Raw genomic sequence first — 11,466 nt, 5'->3', positions numbered from 1 at the left:
AAGTTGATTATTACAGAAATGAGTACCCCGATCACTTATTAAAGCTTTCGGTGATCCAAACCTTGCAAAAAGACGTTTTAAAAAGTTGACTACAACTCGTGCATCATTAGTTGGGAGAGCTTGTGCTTCCGCCCATTTAGATACATAATCAATGGCTATGAGTATATATAGATTATTATGAGATTTTGGAAATGGACCCATAAAGTCAATACCCTAAATGTCAAATACTTCACATACTTGGATGACATTTTGTGGCATTTCATCACGTTGACTTATTTTTCCGGCCCTTTGACAAGCATCACAGGATTTGCAAAGTAGGTGTGCGTCTTTGTAAATTGTAGGCCAATAGAATCCAGCATCATAAACTTTTCTTGCTGTTAGTTGAGGCCCATAATGCCCTCCTGTTGGTCCTGTGTGACAATGGTTTAATATTTTACTAGCTTCATCTCCAAATACACATCGGCGTATTATTCCATCGGGACAACTTTTAAACAGATGTGGATCTTCCCAAAAATAGTGTTTTATATCACTGAAGAATTTCTTTCGTTTTTGGTACGATAATCCTTTCTCAAGGAATCCACAAACTAAGTAGTTTGCATAGTCTGCAAACCATGGGATTTCATTATAATCTATCTTCAATAGATATTCATCAGGAAAGTTGTCTTGTATGGCCGATTCATTTAGAACTTCTAACTCAGGATTTTCAAGACGAGAAAGATGATCAGCGGCGAGATTTTCTGCTCCTCTTTTATCTCGGATTTCAATATCAAACTCTTGTAAGAGTAAGATCCAACGGATTAATCTTGGTTTAGCATCTTGTTTTGAAAATAAGTATCTAAGAGCAGAATGGTCGGTATAGACCACCGTTTTTGCTAGAAGGAGATATAATCGAAATTTGTCAAAAGCAAAGACAATAGCAAGGAGTTCTTTTTCAGTAGTTGTATAGTTTGTTTGTGCTCCTTGTAACGTCTTACTAGCATAATATATAGGTTGAAATCGTTTTTCAATCCTTTGTCCTAAAACGGCTCCCATTGCAAAATCACTTGCATCGCACATTAGTTCAAATGGTAGATTCCAATTTGGTGTTATCATGATCGGTGCATTAGTAAGTTTTTCTTTAAGAATATTAAAAGATTTGATACACTCATCTGAAAAGATGAATGGAGCATCCTTTTCTAGGAGTTTATTCATAGGAGTGGCAATTTTAGAAAAATCTTTTATGAAACGTCGGTAAAAACCGGCATGCCCTAGAAAACTCCTAACTCCTCTAACATTGGTGGGATGTGGAAGTTTAGTAATTACATCTACTTTAGCTCTATCCACTTCAATTCCTTCTTTTGAAATTTTATGATCAAGAACGATGCCTTCTTTAACCATGAAATGGCATTTCTCCCAATTAAGAACTAGATTTGATTGTTCGCATCTAATTAGCATTCGTTCCAGATTAACTAGACATGATTCAAATGTATCACCGAAGACTGAAAAGTCATCCATGAAAACTTCCATGCATTCTTCTATCATGTCATGAAAAATCGCCATCATACACCTTTGAAAGGTTGCAGGGGCGTTACAAAGTCCAAATGGCATGCGTTTGTAAGCAAAAGTACCATAAGGGCACGTGAATGTGGTTTTCTCTTGATCTTCGGGTGCTATTGGAATTTGAAAATATCCGGAAAATCCATCTAGAAAACAATAGTAACTATTTCCGGCTAATCTTTCCAACATTTGATCAATGAAAGGTAAGGGAAAGTGATCTTTTCTGGTGGCGTCATTTAATTTTCTATAATCAATACACACACGCCATCCTGTTACAGTCCTAGTAGGAATAAGCTCATTTTTCTCATTTGTAATGACAGTCATGCCACCCTTCTTAGGCACGCATTGAACTGGGCTTACCCATGGACTATCAGAGATTGGATAAATTAGACCTGCATCTAGCAGTTTAATAATCTCTTTCTTGACTACATCTTGCATATTAGGATTTAGTCTTCGTTGGCGTTGCACATATGTTTTATGACCTTCTTCCATAAGGATTTTATGTGTGCAATACGAAGGACTTATTCCTTTAATATCATGAATCTTCCATGCAATGGCTGGTTTATGAGCTTTCAACACAGAAATGAGTTGTGATTTCTCATTTTTAGTAAGAGAAGACGATATTATTACAGGTAATTCAGATTCACCATGTAAATAAGCGTATTCCAAATGGTTTGGAAGTGGCTTTAACTCTAATTTCGGAGGTTCTTCTATCGATGATTTATATCGATATCTGTCTTCTTCTTTTAGCATTTGAATTTCTTCTGTTGTTGGTTCATATCCATTAGCTATTAGTGTAGCTAACATTTCAGCTTCATCAATTGGTTCATTACCTTCTCCTAAAGAACATTCTCCTGTTCCTTGTAATTCTGGAAATTCTTCTAATAATTCTGCATGTGCATCTATAGTTTGAATATAATAACATGTATCATCTGCAGATTGCGGTTGTTGCATTGCTCTATCAACTGAAAAGGTAACACTCTCGTCCTCTATACTTAGGGTCAATTTCTTACCGAACACGTCTATCATTGCTTTAGCCGTGTTTAAGAATGGTCTTCCTAATATGAGAGGAACTTGAGAATCTTCTTCCATGTCCAAAACAACAAAATCTACTGGAAATACTAAAGTACCAACTTTAACTAGCATGTTCTCCATTATCCCTCTAGGATATTTTATTGATCTATCGGCTAGTTGTATGCTTATTCTGGTTGGTTTCAATTCTCCAAGGTCTAGTTTAGTGTATAGTGAATACGGCATTAGATTTATACTAGCACCTAAGTCTGCCAATGCTTCTATTGAACTAAGACTACCCAGAAAATATGGAATTGTGAAACTTCCTGGATCAGATAGTTTTTCTGGTATCTTATTCAACAGCACTGCTGAACAATTAGCATTCATAGTAACAGCCGAGAGTTCTTCCATTTTCTTTCTATTTGAGATTAGATCTTTCAAGAATTTAGCATATCTAGGCATTCCTGAAATTACATCAATGAAAGGAAGATTTACATTTATCGGTTTAAACATATCCAAGAATTTGGATTGCCCGACTTCAAGTTTCTCTTTCTTCATTTTACTCGGGTAAGGAAGTGGTGGTTGGTATGGTTTAACATAAGGTTTATCCTTAGCTGTGTTATCTTCATTAACCTTCTCAACTACCGGTTCTTTTTCCTTATCTTGATTAGGTTGTGGTTCTTGTGGAGTAGGAATAGCTTCATCAGAAGTTACAGGTATTTCAGGTGGTTTAACTGTTGTACCACTTCTTGTGGTAATGGCTTTAGCTGTTTCATTCCGGGGGTTAGCATTTGTATCACTAGGTAGACTTCCCGATTTTCTTTCACCTATTAACCTTGCTAGGTTACTTACTTCTTGTTCCAGATTTTGAATAGAAGCTTGTTGATTTCAAAATGTTTGAGCATTTTGTTCATTGGTTTGTTTTTGAGATGTGAAAAACTGCGTTTGAGTTTCAACTAGCTTCGTCATCATATCTTCTAAATTCGGCTTTTTATCATCGGTTTGTTGTGGTAGTTTGTTTTGAAAATTAGGTCTTTGCTGATTGTAATTATTATTAGATACTTGTTGATTGGTAGGACCTTGTTGGTTGTTGTATGGAATATTTCTGTTATAATTCTGGTTTTGATTGTAAATTGGTCTTGGCGGTTGATAATTATTCTGATAATTATTTCCAGGCCTTTGGTTTATGTATGAAATATTCTCTCTTTGTTCCATTGTTAATTCAATACTGAGACAATCTTTTGTTAAATGTGGTCCTCCACACTGCTCACAACTAATTCGTATTGAGTGAATATCTTTAGTCATCTTTTCCATTCGTCTCTCCACAGCATCTATCTTTGCAGAAATGGAATCTAAGTCATGGCTAGAATCGGCTCTAGCTGCTTTAGATGACCTAACGATATCTTTTTCTTGGTGCCACTCATGTGAGTGGGAAGCAGTGTTATCAATAATTTTGTAAGCATCAGTTTCGGTTTTCTTCATAATAGAACCACCAGCTGCTATATCTATGTCTTTTCTTGTAGTGATGTCACATCCTTGGTAGAATATTTGTACTATTTGACAGGTGTCTAAACCATGTTGCGGACATCTTCTTAATAACTTTCCATATCTAGTCCACGCCTAATATAGAGTTTCATTCGGCTTTTGTGTGAACGTAACAATTTCTGCTTGAAGTCTTACGGCTTTAGATGCAGGAAAGAATTGTTTAAGAAATTTGTCAACTAATACGTCCCATGTATCGATCGCCCCTTCAGGTAATGATTCCAACCAATCTTTGGCTTCTCCCTTTAAAGTCCAGGGAAATAACATGAGATATATCTGTTCATCCTCCACTTCTCGGATTTTAAATAGTGTGCAGATCCTATTAAAGGTACGTAGATGTTCATTTGGATCTTCCTTCGGCGCACCACTAAATTGACATTGATTAGTCACCATGTGGAGAATTTGTCCTTTGATTTCATAATCTTGCTCATTAATGTCTAGATGAGTTATTGCGTGACCTTGGCCAGTGCGTTTAGCTCTCATTCGGTCTTCCATACTTAAAGGTTCCAGATTCTCCATAATTGAATTTGTTGAATCGGAATCACTAGAGGATTCTGATTTAATGGTTCGTTCCTCAACAATCTCTGTTTGAATGATTGGTGGTTCCGAAGGAAAGTTTAGTGGTTCAGGATCTACAAACCGTTCCTGAATATTCTCCGGATTCTCAATTGTGAGGTCGGGTTCAAAAAATGGATTATCAGAAATTTGAACTGAAGTACTTGGTCGACTGGATGACGATTCTAAAGAAAAATCAACGGCAGTAATATTTGCTAAATGTCTTGATCTAGTTACAGGTGGTGAACGTACAAAAGGTGGTGAACGTCTTACTCGGTGCATTCACTGAATATCCTATTAGTTTTTTTTAAAAGGAAAGAAAAATTATAATAAGTTATCCAATCAATAGACTTTTCTGATTTTGCCCACGTTTCGAATAGCCAAAAGATGCAGCAGAGGGGCAGTATTCGTTTGGTCTCAATATAATTGAGGACTGTTTGGCTCCAATAACCCGGTCCACGTACAAATCCAACTATTACTACGAACCAGAAAATTTTGATGTCTATTAATTTAACTACTTAAAACAAATTTTCTTAATTTTAAGAAATTTAGATAAGAAGTAGAATAAAAATCTATGTCCTAAAACTAGAATAGCGAGAAATAAGAAAGAAAAAGAGTTCGTCGAAAAAGGTCGAAAAAGAAAAATGGTTGAAAAATAAAAGGTGACGGAAAAATAAAAGAAACTTATAAAACTTAAAAGTACTTGACTAACCTAACCTTATTACTACAACTAACTTAAAATTATAATCGCAAATTGAGATTACTAATTGGAATGATAATTGATACATAGTAAAAGGTGTCTAAAAATATTAAAACTTACAGGAAAAACTATATCCCAAATGGAAATAACTTAAAAAGAAACTAAAACTTAAAAAGGCGTCGCAAAATTCTAAAACACCTAAATCTTAGTCTAAAGAAAAAGCACTTAAAGGATTTTACGGCAAAGCATAAAAATCTAGAGGTAAAAATAACTATGGCAAAAACTGAGTTCAAAACTAAAAACTATCTAAAAATACAAATATTACGCTACAACGATTAAAAAGGGACAAAATATAAAAATATACAAAAAGTTGTAAAAAGTACAATTTTTATAAAAATATTATTTTTATATTATTTATTTATTAAAACTATTAATTTTACAATTTAATTAAACTAATTAAACTAAATAAAACAAATTAAATAAAAAGAAACTTTAAAATAAAACTTAATTATAATAATAATAGATAATTAGGGTTTATAATAATAATAATTAATAAATACTCCGTAATTAATGCAGAGTTAGGGTTCTGTCGGTGGCGTCAGAGAAACTCCGCGAGTCGCGGTAATCAATGAAGCAAACCCCGCGAGTCGCGGGGTTCAGAAATTCAAATGACAGTTTTTTTAAAATTCGACGCGTTTTTATTTATTTTTTTTTTATTTTCTGTTTTTAATTTTTTCTGTTTATATAAAAAAAATATGTGTATAATAAAAACTTATATTTAAAACTTAAATAAAAATAGAATCACTTTATAATTTTATAAATAAAAATCTTAAAACTAGATTTATATATATTTTTTTTATGTTTTTAAATAAAAACAAAATACTTAAATAAAACTTATATAAAAATAAAGAAACTTTATAAAACTTAAATATTTAAACGTAAATTTTTTTTTTATATTAGCGTTGCGCTTCCGGCGTTTAAGAGTCCCCGGCAGCGGCGCCAAAAATACTTGATGTGGTAGCGGAGTGGTATAAAATACTATTAAATTTTAGCAGAAAATACTATTAAATACGATACAATTTTACACAAGATATTTATTTATTTATAGAATGGATATACTTAAACCTTGCTACAACACTTATAGGCAGTGTACCTAATCGTACAGTAGTGTAGTTTTTAGTAAGTCCGGTTCTATTCACGGGGAATCTTTTTAAACAAAGCTTAACGCTATATTAGTTTACTTTTATAAAAATACAAATATAAATATAAGTAATATTATTATTATAAAGGGGGTTTTTTACCGTTTAAGGACCGGTTTGTCGATTTTAAAACTTTAGTCGCAGTTAAAACCAAATGTAAAATATTAAAAATAAATACAAGACTTAAATTAAAGCATAAAGTAAATAACGATAATGAAATTGCGAATAATAAAAGTGCGATAAAATAAACTTGCGATAATTAAAAAGTACGATAATTAAAAGTGCAATTAAATACAATAACAATAAAAATGCGATAATTAGAAGTGCAATTAAATATAAAATAAAGAAAATTAATTATGAAATAAAATAATTATGCTTAATTAAACTTCCGTAATCATGATGTTTGACGTGTTGATTTTAGTTTTATGCCCATGGGTTAATTGTCCTTTGTCCTGGATTATTTAATATGTCCATACGGATTTGTCCATAATAGTCCATCAGTCATAAATATAAAGAGCGAAAGCCTTCGTCAAATTATTCTTATTCCCGAAGTCAAATATTCCAACTAATTGGGGATTCGAATTGTAACAAGGTTTTAATACTTTGTTTAATGAATACACCAGGTTATCGACTGCGTGTAAACCAAGGTTTTACTACTTTGTTAACAATTACACCAATTACCCTTGAATGTAATTCACCCCTGTTTCAACAAGTCTATTAACTATTAATCCAGTTCCGTATCCGGTAAAATGAATAATTGTTGGTATTTATAGATATCCCGCCCACCGTACCCAGTCAAGCGTATGTGGTTATATATAAATACGTCGAATTATAAGTTTGTATATTAAATTAACAAGGTATTGTTTAGTTAATATAAAACCCATTAATAGCCCATAGTCTAATTTCCACAAGTGTCGTTCTTTTGTCCAAACCTCAATTATGGTACAAAGCCCAATTACCCAATTTTAGTAATTAGCCCAACATCATGATTACTTCGGATTAAATAAGCATAATAATAACTTATCTACGAGACATTAATGTAAAAAGGTTGAACATAACTTACAATGATTAAAAATAGCGTAGCGTTACACGGACAGAATTTCGACTTACACCCTTACAACATTCGCTAACATACCCTTATTATTAGGATTAAAATTAAAATTAAAATTAAAATTAAAATATAAATATATATACGATATAGATAGAGAGATGGATATATTTTTGGTGATTTTTGCGATCAGAATTCGTTTGCTTTTATAGGGATTTTCGACTTTTGGGGCTCCGCGACTCGCGGCATTTTTGCCTTCAAACTCCGCGAGTCGCGGAGTTTGAAATTACAGCTCAGTCCCTTTTGGAGTCTTTCTTGCCGACGGTTTATAATATATATATAATATATATATAATTAATATAATTGATTATATATTATATTATATTTATATACATAGTTAACTTGTAATTTTTAGTCCGTTGCGTCGAGCGTTGAGAGTTGACTCTGGTCCCGGTTCTGGATTTTCGAACGTCCTTGCGTACAATTTAATATCTTGTACTTTGCGTTTTGAATCTTGTACCCTTGTAATTTCGAGACGTTTCTTATCAATAATTGGAACCTCTTTGATTGTCTTTTGTACTTTTGAGCTTTTTGGTCGTTTGCGTCTTCAATTCGTCGAATTTGTCTTTTGTTTTCACCTTTTATTATTTAAACGAATCTCACTTGTAAATAGAACAATTGCAACTAAAAGCTTGTCTTTCTTGAGGAATAATGCTATGATATATATGTTCGTTTTTAGCATTATCAACAATACCCATGTAAATAGTAGTTACCAAGCTACAGGGAAGTATGCCAGTGGTACAACTCAACGTAGAATATATTTTAAGTACTTGTGTCTATTTCGTAAACATTTATAAAAGCAGCGCATGTATTCTCAGCCCAAAAATATATATTGCAAAAGCAATTAAAAAGGGAGCAAATGAAACTCACTCAATGTATTTTGTAGTAAAAATACATATGACTATATTGAACAATGCAGGGTTGGCCTCGGATTCACGAACCTATATCATTTGTATATATATTAATACACATAATCGTAATCGTGTAAAATATATTATTTTTAATACTACACTTGTTAAATTATTTGTTATATAGTTATATTAATTTTTATATTTTTATTTAACTAATGTTTATCTTTTATTATAACATAATGATTTATATTAGGGTTTATAAAAAAAAAATATATATATATATATATATATATATATATATATATATATATATATATATATATATATATATATATATATATATATATATATATGTTTATATTATTTGATATATGTTATATATAGCTTAGTTACTATAAAATTATATTGATATGTGATATTAATATTCTTGTAATGTATTTTTATATGAAAAATATCTATTAGTAGTAATACAAATAATAATAACTATGATTATAAAATTTTACTACTAATAATGACCTTAATGTTGATACTTAATAATAATAATAATAATAATAATAATAATAATAATAATAATAATAATAATAATAATAATAATAATAATAATAATAATAATAATAATAATAATAATACTAATAATAATAATAATAATAATAATAATAATAATAATAATAATGATGATAATAATAATATTAATAAAAAGGTTTACTACCTTAAAGGCTCAAAAGGATAACAAATTGCTCAAGCCGGGACTCGAACCCGTGACCTCTCGGTTAATACACAACACCCAAAACCATTAAGCTGCTTCCTACTTTTCTAAAATAACTAGCATCCTTAATCATTTTATCCTAACATTTTACGGCCTAAGTTGAGACATGGAAGCCCAACAGCAAATCTGAATTAGGTCACGGCCCAAGTTGTTGTAGTAAAAAAAAAATATGGTGCAGGTCGGGATTGAACCCACGACCTCTAACTTATACCACAAACACAATCAACCAGCTGCTCTACACCATCTTTCTGTTATATAAAAGATTTTGTTTCCTTTTATCTTACTTTCTGTGTTCATCTTCTCCAAATAATCAAAACAACCAAAGCCCATAACAACCACAACAACAAATTTCTTAGTTTAATTTATGGTTAAAATGGAAACGTTCCAGGTGAGTTTGGATTAACAGAAAAAAAAAATAATAATAAAAAAATTAAAAAATAAAAATTAAAAAAAAATGCTGCTGTCGTAACATTTGGAAAAAAAATATTGATTTTTGAGGTTGGAACATTTTTAGACCTTAATTCCTTTATGAAATATCTTACAAACGATCATTAGAATACACTAGCATTAACGATTGGACCTGAATTGTAACATATTACACGAATTCGTTAGAAGAAAAATGTTTGACTTTTATAAAACCAAAACTTTGACTAGTAAATTCATCTTTGTTAAATCGAATTGGAGAATGAAATTGCACACACACGTTCACGACCAGGAAAAGAGAAGATCTACATTTTTACTTTCTTTCAATTTGATCCGAACCAACTTGATGGTTAAATGGGTTCGGTATGTAAAAAAAAAATATAAATATGAAGAACCCCATTGATTATTCTGTTAACAAAAGATGCAGATATAGTGTGGTTTTTATATGAAAACTAATTTGCTAGAAGATAAATTTGTGACTCGAAAGATCTTCACAAGTGAGCAGAAAAGCAGGAAAAAAATAGAGAAAGAGGGAAAGGAAGATAAAAAAAAATAATAAGGTGATAGTGATCTGAGTTATCTGGCACGCGTATATATCTGTTCTCATTTCTTTTATTTTTTATTTTTTTATTTGCATTAATAATTAAGTAAATAAGTGTTTTAATAATAATAGTAAATGATAAAAATAATTATACGATAATATTAATGCTAACAAGAATAATAATAATAATAAGTTTAATAATAATTAACAGTGATGATAACTATACTAATAAAAATGATGATTTTTAATGATAATAGTTACTAAAATTTATAAAAGTAATAATAATAATATTAACGTAAAAATTTACATTAACTGTCCCTCTCCTTATGGGTAAAATATAAAAATTCTAAAATTAAATAACTATATCCTAAATACATCTTTACTAAGCTTAAAAATTTATAGAACTCATTTTCGGATCACCGTTTATTTTAAAATCACATGAGTTTATTTATAACTGGTTTATTATCAATCAAATGATAATTGAGTGCTAGTATCATTTACTAAATAAATTCGAAATCAAATACATATATTTCATATACTTTATTTATATATTTAGATACATTATAAGTTATAATATCATATATTACTTTATTAATTCAAATAACTAAATTTTGTAATATTACAAATTACCATTTTATGTATATAAACATATTTTTAAATATATATACATATCTATTTACAAATAGTTGTTCGTGAATCGTCGAGAATGGTCGAAGCGTAATTGAATATATGAATATAGTTTTCAACACTTTCAAGACCTAATATTACAAATTTTGTTTATCGTGTCGGAAACATATAAAGATTAAGGTTTAAATTTGGTCGGAAATTTCCGGGTCATTACACTATATGTTGAAGCAAGATGATGATGATGATGGGTGTGGTGGGTTACGGCCAAGAGAAGAGGGGAGGGAGGAGAGCACTTTGCTAAAATTAGGTTTTAGGAAAAATATTATGAAGTGAAAAGTAATTAACAAAAAAAGAAAGCAAGGGGTATACCCCATGGATTCGGCCGAAAAAGGGAGTGGGGTGGGCCCCACTTGGTCCATCTCACTTAAATGTATAATCCTTGTGGCCCAAAAGCCCGAACGAGTCCCGAAACGCGAAAACACACTTACGCGATTAAAAATCCGGAAAGATAACAAACGCGAGACGAAAAATAAATATAAATACACTATATAATAATATGATCTTAAAATATCATATTTAAAATATTTAGGATTTAAATATCCCAAAA

The sequence above is a fragment of the Rutidosis leptorrhynchoides genome, chromosome 1, assembly GCF_046630445.1.
Source record: "Rutidosis leptorrhynchoides isolate AG116_Rl617_1_P2 chromosome 1, CSIRO_AGI_Rlap_v1, whole genome shotgun sequence".
NCBI classification, from domain to species: Eukaryota; Viridiplantae; Streptophyta; class Magnoliopsida; order Asterales; family Asteraceae; genus Rutidosis; species Rutidosis leptorrhynchoides.
Note: the sequence above shows the minus strand (reverse complement) of the source record.